Source organism: Ranitomeya imitator, chromosome 5 (genome assembly GCF_032444005.1).
Source record: "Ranitomeya imitator isolate aRanImi1 chromosome 5, aRanImi1.pri, whole genome shotgun sequence".
NCBI lineage: Eukaryota > Metazoa > Chordata > Amphibia > Anura > Dendrobatidae > Ranitomeya > Ranitomeya imitator.
Window position 1 is genome coordinate 619105324 of NC_091286.1, and position 25727 is coordinate 619131050.

A 25727-nucleotide genomic window follows, 5' to 3' on the forward strand; every position below is an offset into this window, starting at 1 on the left:
AATGAAACATGAATGTTGCCAAGTACAGAGATATCCTGGATTAAAACCTTTTCCAGAGTGCTTTGGACCTCAGACTTGGCCAAAGGTTCACCTTCCAACAAAACAATGACCTTAAGCACACAGCTAAAATAACAAAGGAGTGGCTTCAGAACATATCTGTGACCATTCTTGACTGGCCCAGCCAGAGCCCTGACCTAAATCCAATTGAGCATCTCTGGAGAGACCTGAAAATGGCTGTCCACCAACCTTCACCATCCAACATGATGGAACTGGAGAGGATCTGCAAGGAAGAATGGCAGAGGATCCCCAAATCCATGTGTGAAAAACTTGTTGAATCATTCCCAAGAAGACCCATGGCTGTACTAGCTCAAAAAGGTGCTTCTACTCAATACTGAGCAAAGGATCTGAATACTTATGACCATGTGATATTTCAGTTTCTCTTTTTTAATAAATTTGCAAAAATTACCACAGTACACTTCTGTTTTTTTTTCTGTCAAGATGGAGTGCAGAGTGTACATTAATGAGGAAAAATGAACTTTTTTGAATTTACCAAATGGCTGCAATGGAACAAGAGTGAAAAATTTAAGGGGCTCTGACTACTTTCCATACCCACTGTAAATTTAATAGCAGACATTTATCTAAAGTTCTAATTGTTATCCCATATTCAACCAAATGATCCAGAGAGCTCTGGGTTTGCCTGCTTGGATGGTCATTACCTCATCAAACTGACATAATCAGGAATTTAATTAGATTAGTTAGTAAAAACTGTTTGTTTCCACTGTGCTTTCATCAGCTGTTAATTAGACAAATGACTGTATAAAAAGCTGGAAATAGCTGTTGTTTCCACGGACGTACCATATGTTATTGAGATGAGGCTCCGTAGCACAATTACCATACACACTACATCACCGTAACGTATTGTCACTTGATAAGTAGAAGAGTTAGGACTTAATATTAACGAAGCACATTTTACTCTGATCCTCTGAATGTGCAGAAAATTATTGTTACTGGAATTATCTGCCCAAGTTAACAAAAATTTTAGGTAATACAAAGAATAGTGATGAGCGCAAGCGCTCGTTATTCAAGTTTGCCAAAGATGCTCTGGTATTATCATGGGTGTTTAAGAGGCTGCAGACCGTCACTCTGCATCTAACTGCAGAAGGTCTCAGACTTTTTCCTGGTCCTTCTGACTTTAGGGCCCAGTGGCAACCTTTCCACGGCTCTAGTTGACACACCTGGACCAGGGTGATTGTAACTCCCAGCTTGCTGCTGGGAGTTGCCAGTGATATTTCCTTTTCAATTTTCCTGTTGAGGCTTGGAGCTATAGCTGTCAGCTATCTTCCTCTTTGGTGTTAGGAGGACATCTGTGTTTCTCTCTGCATCTACTCAAGCTAAGTGCTCCCCTTGTTTGTTTCCCATTGGTCTTCAGTGGTAGTGGGGACTGACTAGTGAATATCCTGTCCTTCCCTATGAAGGGTTTATTTCCAGTGTCAGGTATGGTTTAGGTATCCTGCTCGGTGATAGGTGCTGAACCTATATACAGTAGATATGTTTAGGGCAGACGGGGTGACATTAGATCTGCCTAGGGGTTTCCACACCACCTTCCTTAGCGTTGGGTTACCTTCCTCTTATCCCTTTGTGTTGCACTTAGACTTTCCTACATTGTGCGTGACAGGTATGCACTGAGTATCGCGGGTGCTCAAGTGATATGTTCATGTCACCATGGATGCATGTTTCACCGCTTTTAGACAGCCATAAAACATGCGGGGATTGCCTGACAAACATGGGCAATTCCTCCATGTTTTGTGGTTGTGTAAGGCTACGTTCACATTAGCGTTGCGCGCCGGTGCGTCGGCGACGCAACGCACGACGCACAAAAAACGCGCGCAAAACGCGCGCAAAAACGCTGCGTTTTGCGACGCGTGCGTCATTTTTTGACGAAAATCGGACGCACGAAAAATGCAACTTGTTGCATTTTCTTGCGTCCGACGCTAGCGTCGGAAACGACGCACGTGTCAAAAAACGCCACCCAAAAAACGCACGCGTCCCCTATGTTAAACATAGGGGCGCGTCGCCGCTGCGTCGCCGCTGCGTCACCGACGCAACAGCGACGCACATTAGCGGAACGCTAATGTGAACGTAGCCTAACAGAAGCAAAATATGCAGCCGTGGGAATGCGAAGATCTCACTTTAGCACCCACGATACTGAGTGCATACCAGTGCAAAATCAGCACTTGTGCTCATCACTAATAAATAACTATGCATATATCTTGTAAACTTGAATCAGTCCCTAATGCGTTGTCATGATCTCTTTAGGCTCTGTTCACATGTTTAGTTGTCATCTATTTGTCATCCAGTATTACAAAAAAGCTGGATACTTTGCAAACAGAGGAAAAAAAACGGATGCAAAATTAAAACCAACGTTTACATTTTTGAAAGGATCTGTTATTAAAAAATACAATTTATGTTTAAAAACAAACACTTTGGTTCCAGTTTTGCATCAGTTTTTGTTCTGTTTTTAACAGATCTGAATTTACTAGTGATGTCTGTGAACATAGTGGGTAAAATAAGTATTTTATACAATGCCGCTTTGCAAGTTTCCCACCTGCAAAGAATGGAGAGGTCTGTAATTTTTATCATAGGTACGCTTCAACTGTGAGGGACAGAATCTAAAAATAAAAAACAGAAAATCACATTGTGTGATTTTTACATAATTAATTTACATTTTATTGCATGAAATAAGTATTTCATGCAATAGAAAAACAGAACTTAACATTTGATACTGAAACCTTTGTTTGCAATTACAAAGATCAGACATTTCCTGTAGTTCTTGACCAAGTTTGCACAAACTGCAGCAAGAATTTTTGTCTCACTCTTCCATACAGATCTTCTCCAGATCTTTGAGGTCTCGGGGCTGTCGAGTTTTAGCTCCCTTCAAACATTTTCTATTGGATTCAGGTCTGGAGACTGACTTGGTCACCATAGGACTTGGAATTGCTTCTTACGAAGCCACTTCTTAGTTTCCCTGGCTGTGTGTTTAGCGTTATTGTCATGCTTGAAGCCATGAACCATATTCAATGCTCTTACTGAGGGAAGGAGGTTGTTAGCCAAAATCTAGCTATATATGACCCCATCCATCATCCCTTCAATATGATGCAGTTATCCTGTCCCCTTTGCAGAAAAATATCCCCAAATTATGATGTTTACCTCACCGTGCTTCACATTTGGGATGGTGTTCTTGTGGTTGTACTCATCCCTCTACCTCAAAACACTGCAAGCAGAGTTGATACCAAAAATATATATTTTGGCCTCATCTGACCACGAACCTTCTCTCATGCTCTATTGGATCATTGGTGAACTTCAAACGGGCCTACACATGTGTTGGCACGAGCAGGTGGACCTTGCATGCCCTGCAGGATTTTAATCTATGACGGTGTATTGTGTTACTAACGGTAATATGTGAGACTGTGGTCCCAGTTCTCTTCAGGTCATTGACCAGGTCCTCCCATGTTGTTCTGCACTGATTCCTGACCTTTCTCAAACTCATCCTTACCCTACAATGCGAGATCTTACATGGACCCCCAGACCGAGGAAGATTGTGTTTCTTCCTTTTTCTAATAATTGCGGCAACATTTTTAACCTTCTCACCAAGCTGCTTGCCTACTGTCCTGTAGCCCACCCCAGCCTTATCCAGGTCTTCAATTTTTTCCCTGGTGTCCTTAGACAGCTCTTTTGTATTGGCCATGGTGGAGAGGTTGGAGCATGATTGATAGAGTATATGGACAGTTGAAGTGTACCTACGATAAAAATTACAGACCTGCCCATTCTTTGTAGGTGGGAAAACTTAAAACATCAGCAGTGTATCGAATACTTATTTCCCCCGTACCGTGGCATGTGCAGTGCTAATAAAAGGATAATTCAATGCATGACATTTTCACTCATTCTAAGCAGATTTTAATGTTAAAAGAAAATTATCCTGCTGCTATTTGTTTTTTTGGAATGAACAAAACGGTTGTGTAGACAATATTTTTTGATCTAGCTAAACAACAGGTAGTAGCTGGAAAGGAGACAACCGGAAGACCTTTCATGACTCTTCCGTTCACATTCAAATAAATGGTTTCTTAGAACATTTTCTTTCCTTTTTTATAATTTTAAAATGGATGCAAAAAGGAAATAACCACTAGACATGTGAAAGCTTTAGTAGTACTTTAATGGGAACTTTCATTGTTTCTTCAGGTAGGGAAAAAATTATTATGCCACAAATTTGTATGTGGTTAAGGCCACACAAATTGATGGGTTAGTCAAAAATCTGATGCTATTTGGTGACTCTGTATGTTTCCTGATTTTTTTTGCACACCTATAGCGCAGAATGGGAGAATCTCATATGACACACGGAAAAATCAAATGCATCATGCACTGCCCCAAAGAATGACTATTGTCTGAGTGTTGCCCATGTGCAGTCTAGTTTTTCACGAAGAGCACTCAGACCGGAAATATGGTCATGTGAACCTACGCAAAGGGTGACCACAAAGCCAAGAATTTCTCTTTGCCTTTGCTTCTGTTTTTTATTTTTGTGTGTTTTGTGCCTTTTTTTGGGTGTCTGGGTGCACGCAATTCTCTTTTCTAATTGTGCGGTTTTTTAAAGTCCCATCTGTTTGTTTTTTCTTGTTTGCGGAGTTTAATGGTTCCACATGCATTTGACTGATTCATCAATTGCGACTCACAAAATTTAGAAGAAATCTATGCCAGCCAAAGTCGCAAAAAAGGTTACTGACAGGAAACAGGCCCTTGACTGCGTGTGCCACTTTGATGAATTTGGTGCAGCAAATGTCAGCAAATACTACAGGACTAAATAAGGGATAAGTGACTTAAAAAAAAAAACTGCAAATGATAAATTGAGACCAAAGTGTTTAGGTGGAGACTAGCAACTTTTTCAGTCGTTACCCAATCCACAGTTTGGTCTTCTTTCTGTAGTCTATATACGGTAAGTCTCTCATTATCTATAATGTCGTTATAAGTCTAACGTGCAGCAACCACATTAACTTAGCCCTCTTTTTTATATTGTTTTTGTAAAACCAGACCAAAAGGTGACCGATAACAACTGGTGTTGCTTGCGCTGGTAATACTTATGGTAGCTTCTTATTGTCAGGCTGCAAGGTAGCCATTTGTAATTTAGCAAATGTTTTTTTTTATACTTAGCAGGATTTTTATATATTTTTTTTACCATAATGTAATCTTTGATTTAAATCTATTTAGAAATGGTAAACTTAAGACATTGTCTTCAGAATAAGTTATTAAAAAAAGGTCATTTATTACCTAATTGCTTTATTTTTTTCTCTAGTAAAAAATTGCCATTTGTCACCATACACATACTACTGTGGACTTTAGACATGATACAATTGAGGGGTCCAATCTAGTGTAGCCTCATCCCGCAAAGAGATGGTGTCTCCATTAGTGCTTAGCACCAAAAATAAATGAAATGCATTTGAATCAGAAATAAGAGATAGGGAAACCAGAGTGTTGGGGTTATATGTGGGGGCTATGTACGCTTTTTGGGGGCACTTTTCTACATTATGACAACATAATTTCTACTACTCCCTACTGGGAAACAAATGTTTATTTTGAATTGAATGGGACATTTACAGTAGTATTAGCATGATAAAAATTGGATAGGATGCGAAGGAGATCAGAGGAAAACCCATTATGACAGGGATAGGATGGGAGGGTTCAAGTTTGAAAAATAGTGTGAATAATATATTATTGGATAGTCATTGCAAGGGTAATAAAAGAAGTGAAAGATGAGGGGTGTTTAGGAGGAAAAGTGAGGGAAAGTGGCTATTTAGGAATCAGTATCCTATAGAAATTATTTCACACACAATCCTCCCTGTCTATTTTACCTCATAGCAGACAACTGACCCCTTTGGGGTCAGCTGGGGGCTGCAGCAAGCCTGCAATGTAACCGATGACTCCAGTCGCAAATTGCCGGCATGCTGGGAGGAGATCAAAGTTGAGATCCGGTTGAAGGGTCCAGAAGGTGGGCAAAAAGTCTGAAGCGACCAGAGCATTTGAGCCCTGAAGTGACCCATCACTGCAGACATCGGCTTAGGACCCCCACCTGGGACCCTGTGGGCAGTGAGTGCAGGCAATCTGCTGCCGTCCGATGCTCACGGCCAGGGGCACATTTAAAAAAAGAAGTAAGGGAAAAGATTTAGCAGGATGATGATGTGATGACATTTTTACTTCTTCCACTTGAGAAATTTAACTTTGATAAAGATAAGGAAAATGATAGTAAGAAGAAAGAAGAGAAAATCCGGAAGTGACGCTTGATTCCAGAGACATTTGTAAATTGGCTGCAGGCGTTTGCGATCCAAGAGTGTGATTGGGTAAAAGATTCCTGAAATCTGCTCTGGTTTATTTTGCTACATGGATTCTGTTGGGGAAGCACACCAAACTTACAGTGGGCAAGCATTGCTAAGATATGATGAGCAGTTCAGGCAAAGGAAAGCGGTGTGACAAAATGACAAAGGGCTGTGATTGAAGGTAATGGCCCATTTGAGGTATGGGCAGTTCTTTCTTGGGGTACAAGCAATCAGTCAGCTGTCTCAGGGAGAACTAATCAGGGAGCACCGGCATCCAAGGATAAAGCATGAGCATTCTGGTAGTTTAACCCCTTAATTACCACCGGTATGTCTTTTAACTGACCTGAGATATAAGAGAATAGCATCCCCATACAGGTGACAATCCAACAGCTGTCAGCTGTACACTATAGCTGACATCCTGCTGCATCAGCCACGATCTGTGTTGGCACCATCCAACTCTGTTTAACCCCCTAGATGCTGCTGTCAATAGTGACAACATCATATAAATGGTTAACAGAGTGTGGGGTCTTCCTATTTATCCCATTTGGTGCCCTCAGATCATGATTGTGTGGTCCTGATGTTTGCGATGGCAATTTATGACCAAATAGAGTCTGACGGCTGTAGTAATCTGTTCAGAAGTTAGAGACATTTAGGTGGTAAAAATACACATTTTCATTCCTATCATGCCATTTTGCATTAATTCCTGAATATCACCTGAAGAGTTAATAAACTACATGACAGCAGTTTTCAAAATGTCAGGGGGTGCTCTTTTTAAAATATTATAGCTTTTGGGGGTTTACCAATATATGGGACCCCTAAAGGCACTTCAAACATGGATAGGTCCCAAATTTTGTAAATTTCCTTGAAAAAATGAAAAATTACTGCTACATTTTAAAACCTCCTAAAATACTAACAAAATAAAATAACATTTTGTAAATGATGCTGATGTAAAGCAGACATGTGGGAAATGTTATTTATTAATGTTTTTGTGTGGTATGACCATCTGGATTAAAGGGATAATCATTCTAAGTTTGAAAATTGCTAATGTTTTTAACATTTTTCTTAAATTTCTGATATTTTTTATAAATAAACACAAAACATATCGACCTAAATTTACCATTATCATAAAGTATAATGTATCACGAAAAAACAATCTCAAAATCACTGGGATTTGTTGAAGCGTTCCAGAGTCATTACCACATGAAGTAACACTGGTCAGATTTAAAAAATTTGACTCCGTCACTAATGTTCGTCGGTGCAACTATGGCACCAGTTGCAAGTTCAGGCACGTGTGTTCCCACTGTAAGAGAACTTCACAGGGGATCACAAAATGTTATAAGAAGGGAAAGGGAGAAGGATTGGCAGGTGTTAATCAAGGGGATGACTCCAGTGAACCATCTCGCGATGGTCCCCTTTCTAAATAGTTTTTTCTGATAAGTTGAATGCTGAGAGTAGGGGAGCCCGATGCAAATGTAAATAATGAATGAGAAGTAGATGTACTTGAATTGAAAATTGGCGAAAAAATATTTGTAAAGTAATAATAATCTATTTATGTTGCACCAACATTTTCTGCAGCGTTTTACAGTTTTTGCACACATTATCACCGCTCTCCCCTATGGGGATGTGGGAGGAAACAGGAGAATCCGGAGGAAACCCTCACAAACACGTAGTCCTTGGTGGACTGAGCCACCGTGCTGCCCCAGCATTACAATTTTAACACAATTTATAAAGGTTTGAAACATTTTCAGCTATTATTTTAGCTGTCTTTCATTAACATTATCTGTGATACTTATGAGTTACCATGATTTCCCTGTGCCTCCCATATTGCATGTAATTTCCTAGGTAAAGTTGCCTTTTATCACTAACACTTGTAGGCCTTTTTGAGTTCCTCGTATTGTGCGCTACTTATGTATGCAGTGTATGTTTGTTTAATCACATAGACAATGTTGCTATTTATATGAGGCAGACATATAGCATACCTTTCCCATCATTCCATGAAAACAAGATCACACTGTGTTTACAACCAGACGACTGTCTATGATGCTCCGTGTTTACTTCTACAGGCTCTAAATGCTGCCGGTGTGACTGCAAAATTACAATTTTACCAATAGCTGTGTGTAAAAATACAGTATAATAATACGGTAAAAAGAAAATAGTATTTTAAAATTAAAAACACCCGTAAAATCATAAAATACATTTTAAGGCAGACTTTATACAATGACATAAAATCTGTAGCACAGCATCGCATACATACATGTGTGTGCACAGAGAGTAGTCTGGGACTGCCCCACCGGAGAGTCGGTGAATCCCCTGGTGTGTCTCTCCACCTGTCAGTGCTGACATGCAATTGAATGCTCCTCTCCTACCTTCCTTAATACTTATCGAGTGATCATTGTATCACGAAAATCAACGGTACACCTTCTTCTCTTATTAATGCTTTTTTATATAAAAAATATAAGCATACACTATTTTACAATTTCAATATCGATATTTGCAGATGATACAAAACTATGTAAAGCAGTTAATACAAGAGAAGATAGTATTCTGCTGCAGATGGATCTGGATAAGTTGGAAACTTGGGCTGAAAGGTGGCAGATGAGGTTTAACAATGATAAATGTAAGGTTATACACATGGGAAGAAGGAATCAATGTCACCATTACACACTGAATGGGAAACCACTGGGTAAATCTGACAGGGAGAAGGACTTGGGGATCCTAGTTAATGATAAACTTACCTGGAGCAGCCAGTGCCAGGCAGCAGCTGCCAAGGCAAACAGGATCATGGGGTGCATTAAAAGAGGTCTGGATACACATGATGAGAGCATTATACTGCCTCTGTACAAATCCCTAGTTAGACCGCACATGGAGTACTGTGTCCAGTTTTGGGCACCGGTGCTCAGGAAGGATATAATGGAACTAGAGAGAGTACAAAGGAGGGCAACAAAATTAATAAAGGGGATGGGAGAACTACAATACCCAGATAGATTAGCGAAATTAGGATTATTTAGTCTAGAAAAAAGACGACTGAGGGGCGATCTAATAACCATGTATAAGTATATAAGGGGACAATACAAATATCTCGCTGAGGATCTGTTTATACCAAGGAAGGTGACGGGCACAAGGGGGCATTCTTTGCGTCTGGAGGAGAGAAGGTTTTTCCACCAACATAGAAGAGGATTCTTTACTGTTAGGGCAGTGAGAATCTGGAATTGCTTGCCTGAGGAGGTGGTGATGGCGAACTCAGTCGAGGGGTTCAAGAGAGGCCTGGATGTCTTCCTGGAGCAGAACAATATTGTATCATACAATTAGGTTCTGTAGAAGGACGTAGATCTGGGGATTTATTATGATGGAATATAGGCTGAACTGGATGGACAAATGTCTTTTTTCGGCCTTACTAACTATGTTACTATGTTACTATGTTAATAATCAAACTTTCACCACAGTATAAAAAATCCAAAATGGTAAGGTGTGGACAAGGCAGAAAATTTGCTCCAATTCGGGCCTGGCAAAATATGCTGTATCAGACAGAGAAGGCCCACATCTGGGCTTGAAAAAGGGGGAGAACCCCAAAACATTACCCAGGCGTGGTCATTCTGTCTCAGATAAGGCAGCCATGCCTAATCTAAACTGGAACAAAGTTTCCTCTTTGTTTATACCCTACTATTTTGGATTTCTTTCATCATGGGGAAAGTGGCGATTGTGTAATTCTTGAAAATATAAGATGGTGTATGTATTGACTTTTTTAATAAAATATGCATTTCAGCCTCCGGGAGTATCTGTATTATACGAGATTAGGAACTTTATTAAGGACTGTTTGCTATCTCATCAGATGATCCAAATTAACCTACTCCCTTTTTTATTCTGTTGTGTTATCTCTAGGTATTGGATATGGACTGACAACAGAATCGCCCAACTGCTTCTAACACTGCCCTCAAATGAATCATCATCAGGGGTGCAGATAGAAGCAGTGGGTGACACCAGCGCCACCCCTGGATGACGATTCGCTTGAGGGCAGTCCTAGAAGCTGTGGTGCAGCACTGGCATCATTCACTGCTTCTATCTCAGCCCCCTGACAACATCTTGTTTTACAGTTAGTAGTAGTGGTGGTGGAGCTAGAAGCAGACTGCTCACCTCTTTCACAGCGTCCATCGCCCAGGATCCTGGATATCTTTAGAGGGTGGTGATGTAAGAAACTATAGTAAATAACTACAGCATTAGACTTTCTGTTACAGGAGGGGCGATGGACTATGTGGGAAGTGAGTGTTGCCTCATAATAGTAAATAGGGCAGCACACTGCAGCGCCAAAACATGCAAACTTGAAAACACAAAATTTGAACTGCATTACTGCACTGAAAATATGAAAAATGAGAGCTTTTAGCGCATAAAAATGGCCAATTTTATGTGTACCTCGTAGCCACGATAAGGCATCTCTCTTATACGAGGCCCTACGCTTGACCTACCTCTCTGAGAATAAACGTCTCCATCTGAATGGGTACATGTGAAACCTCTCCTTGGACTCAAATTCTCTCTCACTGTGGAGGGGTATTGGACCTATTATAATTAAAACACCTGAAGCTAGGAGGCGGGGAGTGCACGATCAGAAGGCTAGAGAATACATTTCAAAAAACCTGATCTGCACATCCAAACATAGACACAGTGTGAACAGGTGCTGAACCCAGAGTCGCCAACTCGTATATATTTAAGTAAATAGGGCAGCACACTGCAGCGCCAAAACATGCAAACTTGAAAACACAAAATTTGAACTGCATTACTGCACTGAAAATATGAAAAATGAGAGCTTTTAGCGCATAAAAATGGCCAATTTTATGTGTACCTCGTAGCCACGATAAGGCATCTCTCTTATACGAGGCCCTACGCTTGACCTACCTCTCTGAGAATAAACGTCTCCATCTGAATGGGTACATGTGAAACCTCTCCTTGGACTCAAATTCTCTCTCACTGTGGAGGGGTATTGGACCTATTATAATTAAAACACCTGAAGCTAGGAGGCGGGGAGTGCACGATCAGAAGGCTAGAGAATACATTTCAAAAAACCTGATCTGCACATCCAAACATAGACACAGTGTGAACAGGTGCTGAACCCAGAGTCGCCAACTCGTATATATTTAAGTAAATAGGGCAGCACACTGCAGCGCCAAAACATGCAAACTTGAAAACACAAAATTTGAACTGCATTACTGCACTGAAAATATGAAAAATGAGAGCTTTTAGCGCATAAAAATGGCCAATTTTATGTGTACCTCGTAGCCACGATAAGGCATCTCTCTTATACGAGGCCCTACGCTTGACCTACCTCTCTGAGAATAAACGTCTCCATCTGAATGGGTACATGTGAAACCTCTCCTTGGACTCAAATTCTCTCTCACTGTGGAGGGGTATTGGACCTATTATAATTAAAACACCTGAAGCTAGGAGGCGGGGAGTGCACGATCAGAAGGCTAGAGAATACATTTCAAAAAACCTGATCTGCACATCCAAACATAGACACAGTGTGAACAGGTGCTGAACCCAGAGTCGCCAACTCGTATATATTTAAGTAAATAGGGCAGCACACTGCAGCGCCAAAACATGCAAACTTGAAAACACAAAATTTGAACTGCATTACTGCACTGAAAATATGAAAAATGAGAGCTTTTAGCGCATAAAAATGGCCAATTTTATGTGTACCTCGTAGCCACGATAAGGCATCTCTCTTATACGAGGCCCTACGCTTGACCTACCTCTCTGAGAATAAACGTCTCCATCTGAATGGGTACATGTGAAACCTCTCCTTGGACTCAAATTCTCTCTCACTGTGGAGGGGTATTGGACCTATTATAATTAAAACACCTGAAGCTAGGAGGCGGGGAGTGCACGATCAGAAGGCTAGAGAATACATTTCAAAAAACCTGATCTGCACATCCAAACATAGACACAGTGTGAACAGGTGCTGAACCCAGAGTCGCCAACTCGTATATATTTAAGTAAATAGGGCAGCACACTGCAGCGCCAAAACATGCAAACTTGAAAACACAAAATTTGAACTGCATTACTGCACTGAAAATATGAAAAATGAGAGCTTTTAGCGCATAAAAATGGCCAATTTTATGTGTACCTCGTAGCCACGATAAGGCATCTCTCTTATACGAGGCCCTACGCTTGACCTACCTCTCTCGTATAAGAGAGATGCCTTATCGTGGCTACGAGGTACACATAAAATTGGCCATTTTTATGCGCTAAAAGCTCTCATTTTTCATATTTTCAGTGCAGTAATGCAGTTCAAATTTTGTGTTTTCAAGTTTGCATGTTTTGGCGCTGCAGTGTGCTGCCCTATTTACTTAAATATATACGAGTTGGCGACTCTGGGTTCAGCACCTGTTCACACTGTGTCTATGTTTGGATGTGCAGATCAGGTTTTTTGAAATGTATTCTCTAGCCTTCTGATCGTGCACTCCCCGCCTCCTAGCTTCAGGTGTTTTAATTATAATAGGTCCAATACCCCTCCACAGTGAGAGAGAATTTGAGTCCAAGGAGAGGTTTCACATGTACCCATTCAGATGGAGACGTTTATTCTCAGAGAGGTAGGTCAAGCGTAGGGCCTCGTATAAGAGAGATGCCTTATCGTGGCTACGAGGTACACATAAAATTGGCCATTTTTATGCGCTAAAAGCTCTCATTTTTCATATTTTCAGTGCAGTAATGCAGTTCAAATTTTGTGTTTTCAAGTTTGCATGTTTTGGCGCTGCAGTGTGCTGCCCTATTTACTTAAATATATACGAGTTGGCGACTCTGGGTTCAGCACCTGTTCACACTGTGTCTATGTTTGGATGTGCAGATCAGGTTTTTTGAAATGTATTCTCTAGCCTTCTGATCGTGCACTCCCCGCCTCCTAGCTTCAGGTGTTTTAATTATAATAGGTCCAATACCCCTCCACAGTGAGAGAGAATTTGAGTCCAAGGAGAGGTTTCACATGTACCCATTCAGATGGAGACGTTTATTCTCAGAGAGGTAGGTCAAGCGTAGGGCCTCGTATAAGAGAGATGCCTTATCGTGGCTACGAGGTACACATAAAATTGGCCATTTTTATGCGCTAAAAGCTCTCATTTTTCATATTTTCAGTGCAGTAATGCAGTTCAAATTTTGTGTTTTCAAGTTTGCATGTTTTGGCGCTGCAGTGTGCTGCCCTATTTACTTAAATATATACGAGTTGGCGACTCTGGGTTCAGCACCTGTTCACACTGTGTCTATGTTTGGATGTGCAGATCAGGTTTTTTGAAATGTATTCTCTAGCCTTCTGATCGTGCACTCCCCGCCTCCTAGCTTCAGGTGTTTTAATTATAATAGGTCCAATACCCCTCCACAGTGAGAGAGAATTTGAGTCCAAGGAGAGGTTTCACATGTACCCATTCAGATGGAGACGTTTATTCTCAGAGAGGTAGGTCAAGCGTAGGGCCTCGTATAAGAGAGATGCCTTATCGTGGCTACGAGGTACACATAAAATTGGCCATTTTTATGCGCTAAAAGCTCTCATTTTTCATATTTTCAGTGCAGTAATGCAGTTCAAATTTTGTGTTTTCAAGTTTGCATGTTTTGGCGCTGCAGTGTGCTGCCCTATTTACTTAAATATATACGAGTTGGCGACTCTGGGTTCAGCACCTGTTCACACTGTGTCTATGTTTGGATGTGCAGATCAGGTTTTTTGAAATGTTGCCTCATAATAGTGTGACATCCCGTTTGAGATTCCTTTCAAACGAAACACAACAAGAAGTACAGTAAAAAAAACACATTTAACGATCAGCCAGGACATTTTAGGAACTGGACCAACCCTTTAAAGATTGCCCGCCAATCATATTGATACATAACTTTCTAAAATATTAAAAGTTGAAGTTACTAAAGAGAAAAAAACTTCAAACCTTAAAACGATTATCTGGTCAAAAGACATTGACGACTTATTGTAAAGATAGGCCATCAATGTCAGATCAGTGGTGGTCCAACACCTGTAAACCCACCTATTAGCTGATATAAGCTGCTCTGGGGGTAACCAGATGTTGACATTGAATGACGATGCACTGAGACGAGCCTATTTCATGGTCCATATAAGGACCATATTTCCCGGACTGACCGTGGGTCTCTAGACCCAAACTTAAGGCCTCGGAGACATATGTAAGTTCAGGTCGGAAGAACTGCAATCAGTAAGGACATTGTGGTCCTTATATGGACCATGACATACACCCATCTGAACCCAGTCTTCAAAGTCCTTCAAATGCGCCTCAATTTTTTGAACAAGTAGAATCAATTTTCCTTTCATTGAAAGCTGGGCAAATGTTAAAATCCTTTCATTCCCATTGATTCTCCATATATATATATATATATATATATAACTACATTTTTATGTAGAAACCAGCTGAAGAGCCCGGCGTTGCCTGGGCATAGTAAATATCTGTGGTTAGTTATAGCACGTCACTTCTCTTATTTTCCCATCACGCCTCTCATTTTCCCAATCACATCTTTAATTTTCCCCCTCACATCTCTCATTTTCTCCCTCACACCTCTCATTTTCTCCCTCACTCCTCTCATTCCCGCCTAACACTTGTCATTTCGACCTCACATCTGTCATTTTCCGATCACTACACTATTTTCCCTCACTCCTCTCATTTTGCACTCACACCTTTTCATTTTCACCTCACACCTCTCATTTTCACCTCAGTATATACATGTTTGTCATCTCCCTTATATATAGTATACACTTGTATGTCATCTCCTGTATATAGTATATACCTGTATGTCATCTCCTCCTATATATAGTATATACCTGTATGTCATCTCCTTCTATATATAGTATATACCTGTGTGTCATCTCCACTGTATATAGTATATATGTGTGTGTCATCTCCTCTTGTATATAGTATATACCTGTATGTCATCTTCTATATATAGCATATACCTGTATGTCATCTCCTCCTGTATATAGTATATACCTGTAGGTAATCTGCTCCTGTATATAGTATATACCTGTGTGTCATCTCCTCATGTATATAGTATGTACCTGTATGTCATCTCCTCCTTTATATAGTATATACCTGTGTGTCATCTCTCCTGTATATAGTATATATCTGTGTGTCATCTCCCCTGTATATAGTATATACCTGTGTGATCTCCTGTATTAGACCTCATTAACACGTTATTTGCTCAGTATTTTTACCTCAGTGTTTGTAAGATAAATTGGCAGCCTGATAAATCCCCAGCCAACAGGAAGCCCTCCCCCTGGCAGTATATATTAGCTCACACATACACATAATAGACAGGTCATGTGACTGACAGCTGCCGTATTTCCTATATGGTACATTTGTTGCTCTTGTAGTTTGTCTGTGTGAAGAGCAGAACAAAAATGATTACCTCAATAAACAAAAATAAAAAAAAAGAATTTGTGATAAATATTGACCTGTCCATTCAAGGACATTTTAGCTATAGTATGAAATCCTGTTTTTCTTGTCTGTGGAATTGCCTTTGTACTGTATGTTGTGAAACTGCCGCCCACGAAACTGTTTTCTTTTCTTTTCTTTCTTCCCTGTTTTGTCTCTTTGTTTAAACATGCAAAACTTGTATAACCACTAAACCTACAGAAACAACTATATAAAGAAGGGATAGCACCTTGAAGGCAGGCGTGCTTCAGAGACTTCCCAGTGATACACTATACAAGACGTGTCTTGTGTATTATTTCTGGTGATTCCCCACTTCCAAAGGCTGCTCCGACTGAGTGTGTTCCCGACATTTCCTGGCGCCTGAACAGGGACCCGAGGTCTGTGTATTCCTTCAAGAACACCGGCAGAATACGAACGAAAAGAGAATCTGGGATAATGGACGGCAGATGAACAAAAACCTGGCCAGGTAAGAGACACTGTTAGATCTCTTATATCTGCCCTGCACTGTCCGTAAGATTTTCTGTGTCGTGTTCTTTAGCGGGTAGTTCTAGTAGAGGAGGATACCTATAGCTCGGGTTCTTGAACTATTTAGGAATTGATCACCTCACGGAGTACGGCATTGAATGAGAGTGAATGTGAATAGAAGGTGTGTGGAAGTTGGGAATAGCCCTATAAGCCGCCCAGGGGGTTGAAACAGAAGAAGTGACTGTCCCACTGGGCAACGTGGTTGCGTCCTTTCGGGGAGACCTCCTCGCCTATGTTCAATCTCTGATCCTGTCTTTGACAAAAACCTGGTGACGGATAAGTGTATGATAGTATGAGCCCAGGACAGATAAATTAGCCTGGGACAAGAATACGTTGTATGTGATAGTATAAGCCCAGGACAGATAAATTAGCCTGGGACAAGATACGTTGTATGTTCTTTTTCTTTTTCTGTCTGGTTGCATTTGTGTTGTTTGCTATAGGTGTAGGAATCAGGATTTTCTTACATCAACACAGTTTAAACATCCTAGCTCCTTAGGAAGAAGGTAACGAGGTATTCTCATACCCAAACGCCACCTAGGGCAAGAAAAAGACATCCTAGCTCCTTAGGAAGAAGGTAACGAGGTATTCTCATACCCAAACGCCACCTAGGGCAAGAAAGCTCAGGATAAGAAAATGGGGAATAAGCAAACAAAGTCGGAACCAGAAGAATTAGATATCTATACTATCATAAAGGAGAGAAGTGGTGAAGATGCCACTAAGGGGCTGAAAAAGATTTTTAGTAAGTTTGGAGTTACTAGGGCAGAAGCTTTTAGTAGAAAACTATGGGAAGGAATTCAGGAAAGGAAAAAAGGCATAATCAGAGACAAGAAATGGATAGATCAGATCCAAGCATTGATTGATGTCTCTAGGGTAGCAGAAAATGAGGGATGGACATATAATCAACAGAGTAAAAAGTGGTGTATTAGACCCACAGGCTGTGGAGAAAAACAAAATGTGGAATCTAAAAATACCCCACCCCCATACCTTAACCCACATGCCCCATCTTTTCTCCAAACACCACCTCAAAGTTTAGCCGGACCAGGAGGATGGGTATGTCCGCACTGTGGACAACAAAATCCAGACTGGAGAAATGATTGCCTAGCCTGTGGTACACCTAGACATGGCGCTGTACTTGCCCCTGTTAGGGTAGTACCAAGACCCTTTAGGGAACCTGGTGCTGACGGAGTAATGGGAACTAGATATCACCAAACTCGACAATATTTCCCTTGGTCCCCCGCTGAAGGCATGTCTCTCTTGCATAACGCACCAGATCCCACCCAGTGTCCAGTTAGATTTGCACAATATATACAGCACATTATGCAGACTCACGCTGGAGTTTGGGCAGATGGAGAAGAATTATGTAGAATGAAAATGACTCCTGGACTCTTCCAGGAGCTATTAGCAAATCTACAGGTACATAGGCCCCAAGCAGGAGATGGTGCCTTACAAACGATAGAATCAGGTACACAATTTGTAGATCACTTAATGGTTTTCATGAGGGAGAGACAGAGGCAGAGAGGAACAACGGGAGTGGTGGCTCAGAAATCTGGACAATCAGTAGACGAATATTATCTAAGTGTAGAAAATAATTTCAGAGATGAAGGCATGGTTCTAACCGCTCCAGGAATGATGAGGTTAGTTACAAAAACCTTTATAGATGGATTGTCTCCAAAAGTGAAGGAAAAGCTTAAGGCCGCAACCCCTGATTGGAGAACCTTGGAAGACCCACACCTGGCTAGACAGAAAGCTGTAGGGATAGAAATGGACTTAAGAGAAAATTCTAAGCCAGTAAGAATTGCACAGGCTAATACTGGCTCTGCTAATCAAAAGTTTACTTGTCATTACTGTAAGAAGCCAGGACATTTCCAAAGGGAATGTAGGAAGAGAAAAACAGATATAGATTCAGGAACCTTTGTACCCAAAAATAGGATAAATAACCCAGTGCCTGATCAAACAGACAGCTCAGAATGACTGAAAGTTATGCAGGTCTCTCTTCCTTCTAGAAGACCAATAATACAAGTTGAAGTTGAGGGTAAAAATGTACCTTTTCTGATAGATACGGGAGCAACATCCTCCATTTTAAATCAGGACTTTTTACCATATCCTGACAATATATCCTCAAAGGTTACATATGCAGAAGGGTATGATGGTAAAATTCAGGCGTTGCCCTTTACAAAACCTTTAAATGTGAGCTTTGGCCCTAAAACTTTTGTATCCAAATTTTTATTTGCTAAAGGTGCACCTACCTGCTTGTTGGGTACTGATGTCTTAAGTAAAATGCATGCAAACATCCATTTTAGAGAAGATGGCACAGTTATGCTGACCATCCCTGAAGATGCAGAAACTCTGGAACCATATGTTAGAATACAGGCAATGGAGGATTTTCCCGAAATTTACACTCAACAAGCAAAAATTGACTTGTCTCGGGTTCCTGACAGCCTATGGGCAAAAGGAGACACTGATGTAGGATTTTTATCAGTAGCTCCTATACTGTTAGAAACTGCCCCGGGAACCATATTACCTCAGCTTAGGCAATACCCCATCAGCGCCCAGCAAGAACAGGCGATTTCTCAACAAATTCAGGATTATGTGTTACAAGGTGTTTTGGTAGAAATCAGGTCACCCGCCAATACACCCTTATATCCTGTTAAAAAGAAAGTGTCCTCCAAAGAAACTATGGTGAAATATCGCATGGTGCACGACTTACGGGAAATCAATAAGGTTTTGGCACCGGTCACCCCTGTGGTACCGAATCCTCATACCTTACTGTCTCAAATTCCCAGCACTGCTGCATATTTTACGGTAATTGACTTATCAAACGCATTTTTTTCTGTGCCACTACATAAGAACTGTTGGCATTTGTTTGCCTTTACATTCAAGGGTAAACAATTAGCATGGACAAGATTGCCACAAGGTATGGTACACTCACCAACTTTGTACTCTGAAGCAATGCAGACCGTGCTAAAAAATTTCATCCCAGAACCAGGAGTAGTCATTCTACAGTATGTAGATGACTTACTTATTTGTTGCCCTGATGAACAGACGGCAGTTACCTCAACTGTTAATTTCTTAATTTTCCTAGCGCAAGAAGGCTGTAAAGTAAATAGACAGAAACTCCAGGCTTGTCAACAAACAGTCGTGTTTTTAGGTCACTGCATATCACAGGGCATCAGACACCTCACACCTCAACGTACGGAAGCCATACGTAACATGCTTGAACCCAGGAATCACAAACAGCTGCGTGCTTTCCTAGGTATTGTTTCACACTGTAGACAGTGGATCATACATGCAAGTCAACTCATGCAGCCTTTATATGACTGTATTGCCAACACACCATATTCACTCAGTGAAGAGGCTAAACAGTCATTTTCCTCTTTGAAAACAGCACTGGTATCAGCTCCGGCTTTGGGACTCCCAGACTACACTAAACCTTTTCAATTGATGGCAGCTGAGATATCCTCACATGCTACAGGGGTGCTCACACAAAAACATGGAAACAAACAGAGACCTGTGGCATACATATCAGCTCATCTGGACCCTGTAGCTAGAGCCGCACCTTCTTGTGTAAGAGTAGTAGCCGCAATTTCACTGTTATTAGATAAAGCTTCTGAGATTGTTCTTGATCACCCACTTCTAGTTCAGACCACTCATGATGTACATGGCATTCTTAACCAGGTCCAACCTAAACATATTTCAATGGCCAGACACCTCCGTCTCCAATGTTCCCTACTACTGCCGCCCAACATTTCCTTTGCCAGGATTCAGACTCTTAATCTCGCGTCTTTGCTCCCTTTAGAGTCTGAGGGGGGTACCATACCTGAGGAAACTGCACTCTCCAACTCCTTTGAAACTGCACTCTCCAACTCCTTTGACCCATCAAAGTCAATGCATGATTGTGTACAATTAATGGAACAAGAGACTCAGGGCTTATGTAATGTACGTGACAAGCCACTCTGTAATGCTATATTTGAACTTTTCATAGATGGCAGTAGATATGCAGATATGAATGGACAATTTCATACAGGTTATGCGGTAGTAACTCAGCATGAAGTGCTGAAAGCAGAACCTTTTCCTGCTAATCAGTCTGCACAAGAAGCAGAACTTACGGCATTAGTTGAAGCTCTAAAAATAGCCAAAGATCAGACAGCAAACATATACACTGATTCTAGATATGCACATGGCATTATTTTCGATTTTGGCGTAATATGGAGAGCCAGAGGTTATATGACTGCTTCAGGCCAACCTGTTAAACATGCCTCCCTCATTAGACAGATTCTGGAGGCAGCACAAGAAACTAAAGAAATAGCGGTGATAAAGGTAGCTGCACATGTGAGACTCGACACCGAGGAAGCCAGGGGTAACGATAAAGCCGATAAGGCAGCAAAACAGGCAGCACGTAAACCCTTACATCATGCCCACACACTAGATAGCTCTGAAGATGATGAGGAAAGATTGAAGGAAGCTCAGAAACAGGTAGACGACGAAGAACGAGGGCAGTGGCAGAAAAAAGGGGCAGAAGATCAGCAAGGATTATGGAAAAAAGGAACTTTGTTGTGTTTACCCAGAGCCTGGTACCCCGCAGTGGCAAGTGACCTCCACCTACCCACGCATGTGTCGGCAAATGGTATGACGCTCAAGGTAAAAGAAAGGTGGTTGGCTCCAGGCTTTGGTAATTTTGCTCGGAACATGTGTGCTGCATGCGCTATATGCCTGGCACACAATCCAGGTCAGGCCATTAAAACCCCAACCAAGCATCATGTAAGACCACTGTATCCCTTTCAAAGACTCCAGATCGACTATATCCAACTTCCTAGGTACAATGGATACGAATATGTGCTTGTGTGTGTGGACATGTTCTCAGGGTGGCCAGAGGCTTATCCAGTTCGTAAAGCCTCAGCAAAAACTACTGCCATTAAAATAGCACATGAACTGATACCCCGTTACGGCATGCCTGAGGTGATCGAGTCAGATAGGGGTACCCATTTTACTGGGGAAATATTCCAGAATGTTATGAAAATGTTGGGAGTAGAAAACCAGTTTCACACTCCATATCATCCACAGAGTTCAGGTAAAGCGGAAAGATTAAATGGGACAATAAAATTAAAAATCCAGAAGGCCATGGCAGAACAGGAAAGCCTTGGACCGAGTGTCTACCACTTGCCCTGTATTCCATCCGAAACACCCCAAGGGGGAAGGCTAAGCTGTCACCACATGAGATTCTTTTTGGTAGAGCAGCAAATTTGGGTTGTTATTTTCCACAACAACTGATGTTGAATACTGAGACTTTAACTGCTTATGTACAAGAATTACAAAAACGTTTAACTAAAGTGCATTCGCAAGTTTTTGCTTCCCTTCCAGATCCAGAAAATCTCGAAGGAGGCCACAAGTTGGAACCTGGTGATCAAGTCTACGTGAAAAGACACACCAGAAAGACTCTGGAACCGAGATTTGACGGACCTTTCCAAGTCCTGTTAACAACTCCAACAGCAGTCAAGCTTGAAGGAAAGGCATCATGGATACATGCAAGCCATTGCAAAAAAGCAGTATAAGACTCATGATATTGATGTTAATAATGTTAACCTCAACGGAGGCATGGGAAAGACTGAATTCTCTAGCCCCTTTGAACAATAGATTCGTACAACATCATAGAAAATTAGTGCATGACTTGTTAAATAATACGCAACCCCTGGCAGATTGTTGGATCTGTACCCATTCACCAGTATCAGCCACAAGTATACCTTTTCTAGCAGTTCCCGTGTCAGCTGAAGAAATATTCGCTTGGCCTAATTGTTCAGACAACCTGGCCAACAACCAACCTGGCAATACTAGACTATGGAATACTACAATCGCCATACCAATTGTGGGATGTGTAGAATTTCCTTGGTGGCAGGGCAATCTTACAGGAAAAATAGACAACTTACAATATTTAGCATTCAAGGGAGGAAAATGGGTACCTAGGAATAAGACTGGATTAACTGATTTAGGACAGGTCCCCACTGAAAATCTACAGCTCAGTTTCAGTACAACCACCACTTCCTCTGATGCTTTCAAACCTACAGTATTGGAAAGATACATACATAATAGAAAATGGGAACATTCTGAGTTGTTCCCCCAAGGTGATGCAGACAGTTGTACAAGTAAGCCGGGGAACCTGGTTTGTAATGAATCCAATGAGTATGTCAACGGAATGCATGTATGTGGGAATCCCGCAGCCGGGTACTGTAGCCCCTTGGGACAAAAACCCTCTTGGTGTATACTTCAGAATGTATCTAGTTTTGTGGATTTGGCTCACAGATTGGTATTGCAGCACTCAGCTTTGTGGGATCTGCCTGAGGGTACATTTTGGATATGCGGAGAAGGAGCATATAAATGGCTTCCCGTAGGTATAAAGGGTACTTGTACATTAGGACGCCTAACCCCGGCTACTTTCATAATTTCAAATAAACAAGTGAATATGCAAGCCGTGCCCAAGCACACACTGTATAAAAGAGCTGCAGATAACTCACCACGTCCCTCGGGGAGGCCGCATATAGTACAAATGGGAATTCCCAACAAAATTGCTAGTACCATTTTTATTTATCCTATGTTAACACAGATGTGGGATAAATTAGTTAGAGCCACGGATTATCTAGATGATCAGATTTGGGATATATTGGACATATTAAATACTAGTATAGCTGTACAGAATCAGCTTATAATAGTCACTAACCAACATACCCTGGTATTGGATTACCTAACTGCCTCACAAGGGGGTATGTGTCAAATCATCGGACCCACCTGCTGTCATTATATAGACCCGAATAGTACTATGAGTATGAGATTTAAATTAAAAGACGTACAACGACTCAGGGATCAGTATGACAAAGACAATGACCAAAATAAGGATAGCTGGTGGTCAGATACCTTTTCTTTTCTTAACCCGGCCAATTGGTTCAGAGGGATCGGTGGGTGGGTTACCGGGATTATGCAAAGCCTAATACATACAGTTATGGTTATTGTAATTATATATGTATTATTCAAGGTTGTACTCAAGGGTATCTCGGTATGCACAAATAAATTTTGTGTAATGGATGCGAGAATATAAAGTTTTTTTTTGTAATATCACAAAAAGAATGACTAAAATTATCGACAAGGTTTTGAATGGAATATGTCAAAGGGGGGATTGTGAAGAGCAGAACAAAAATGATTACCTCAATGAACAAAAATAAAAAAAAAGAATTTGTGATAAATATTGACCTGTCCATTCAAGGACATTTTAGCTATAGTATGAAATCCTGTTTTTCTTGTCTGTGGAATTGCCTTTGTACTGTTTGTTGTGAAACTGCCGCCCACGAAACTGTTTTCTTTTCTTTTCTTTCTTTCCTGTTTTGTCTCTTTGTTTAAACATGCAAAACTTGTATAACCACTAAACCTACTGAAACAACTATATAAAGAAGGGATAGCACCTTGAAGGCAGGCGTGCTTCAGAGACTTCCCAGTGATACACTATACAAGACGTGTCTTGTGTATTATTTCTGGTGATTCCCCACTTCCAAAGGCTGCTCCGACTGAGTGTGTTCCCGACAGTCTCCTTATTAATCAGATTTTTATTTTTGAAGGCTAATACCAGACTTGTGTGTGTTTTAGGGCGAGTTTCGTTTGTCAAGTTGTGTGTTGAGTTGTGTGTGGCGACATGCATGTAGCGACTTTTGTGAGATGAGTTTTGTATGGCAACTTGCGTGTAGCAACTTTTTGTGTGTCGAGTTGCATGTGACAGGTTAGTGTAGCAAGTTGTGTGCAGCAAGTTTTGCGCATGGCGAGTTTTGCGCGTGGTGAGTTTTATGTCTGGTGCCTTTTGAGTATGTTCAAGTTTTGTGTGAGGCAACTTTTGCATGTGTTGCAAATTTTGTGCATGTGGCAATTTTTCCGCATGTGCAAGTTTTGCGTGTGGCGAGTTTTCCATGAGGTGAGTTTTGGACTTGTGGCGAGTTTTGCGTGAGCCTATTTTTTGCATGTGGCGAGTTTTGCACGTGGTGAGTTTTGAGCGGCGACTTTTGTGTTTCGACTTTTATGTGGCGAGGTTGGTGTATGTGTGGTGAAATGTGTGCTGAGGGTTATATGTGTTCAAGCACGTGGTAGTGTGTGGCGCATTTTGTGTGTGTGTTCATATCCCCGTGTGTGGTGAGTATCCCATGTCGGGGCCCCACCTTAGCAACTGATCGGTATATACTCTTTGGTGCCATCGCTCTCATTCTTTAAGTCCCCCTTGTTCACATCTGGCAGCTGTCAATTTGCCTCCAACACTTTTCCTTTCACTTTTCCCCATTATGTAGATAGGGGAAAAATAGTTTGGTGAATTGGAAAGCGCGGAGTTAAAGTTTCACCTCACAACATAGCCTATGACGCTCTCAGGGTCCGGACGTGTGACTGTGCAAAATTTTGTGGCTGTAGCTGCGACGCCTCCAACACTTTTCATTTCACTTTTTCCCCATTATGTAGATAGGGGCAAAATTGTTTGGTGAATTGGAAAGCGCGGGGTTAAAATTTCACCTCACAACGTAGCCTATGACGCTCTCAGGGTCCAGACATGTGACTGTGCAAAATTTTGTTTCTGTAGCTGCGACGCTTCCAACACTTTTCCTTTCATTTTTTTCCCCATTATGTAGATAGGGGCAAAATTGTTTGGTGAATTGGAAAGCACGGGGTTAAAATTTCACCTCACAACGTAGCCTATGACGCTCTCAGGGTCCAGACATGTGACTGTGCAAAATTTTGTTTCTGTAGCTGCGACGCTTCCAACACTTTTCCTTTCACTTTTTTCCCCATTATGTAGATAGGGGCAAAATTGTTTGGTGAATTGGAACGCGCGGGGTTAAAATTTCGCCTCACAACATAGCCTATGACGCTCTCGGGGTCCAGACGTGTGACTGTGCAAAATTTTGTGGCTGTAGCTGCGACGGTGCAGATGCCAATCCCGGACATACACACACACATACACACATTCAGCTTTAGATGTAACATGCATAAAGTAACATCTCTGCCTTACTTAGGACATTGTACAAAAGATTCTGTTAACAAAAATCTAGGTTCTGTGTTTCTGTGCTCAGAACGCACTGTACCAAAGAGTGTAGCATTCATTTTACTTTAGTTAGTAAAATGTGGAATTTAGCCCTTGATGTAATTAAATAGATTAGTATCTATTTAAAGATCCTATTCATGGCTAATTATCACATTACAATGCAAAGTTTTAACTCATTTTTAATCATTTAACCTTTTTAAGTAAATTGTGCAAGGCTGAATCCAATGCCAATTAATTTTATTTAATTAAATAGGAAAATGATTATATATATATATATATATATATATATATATATATATATATATTGCAGCATAACAATGGTAATGTGTTTCACCTTATCCTCTTTTCACTAATTAAGACATA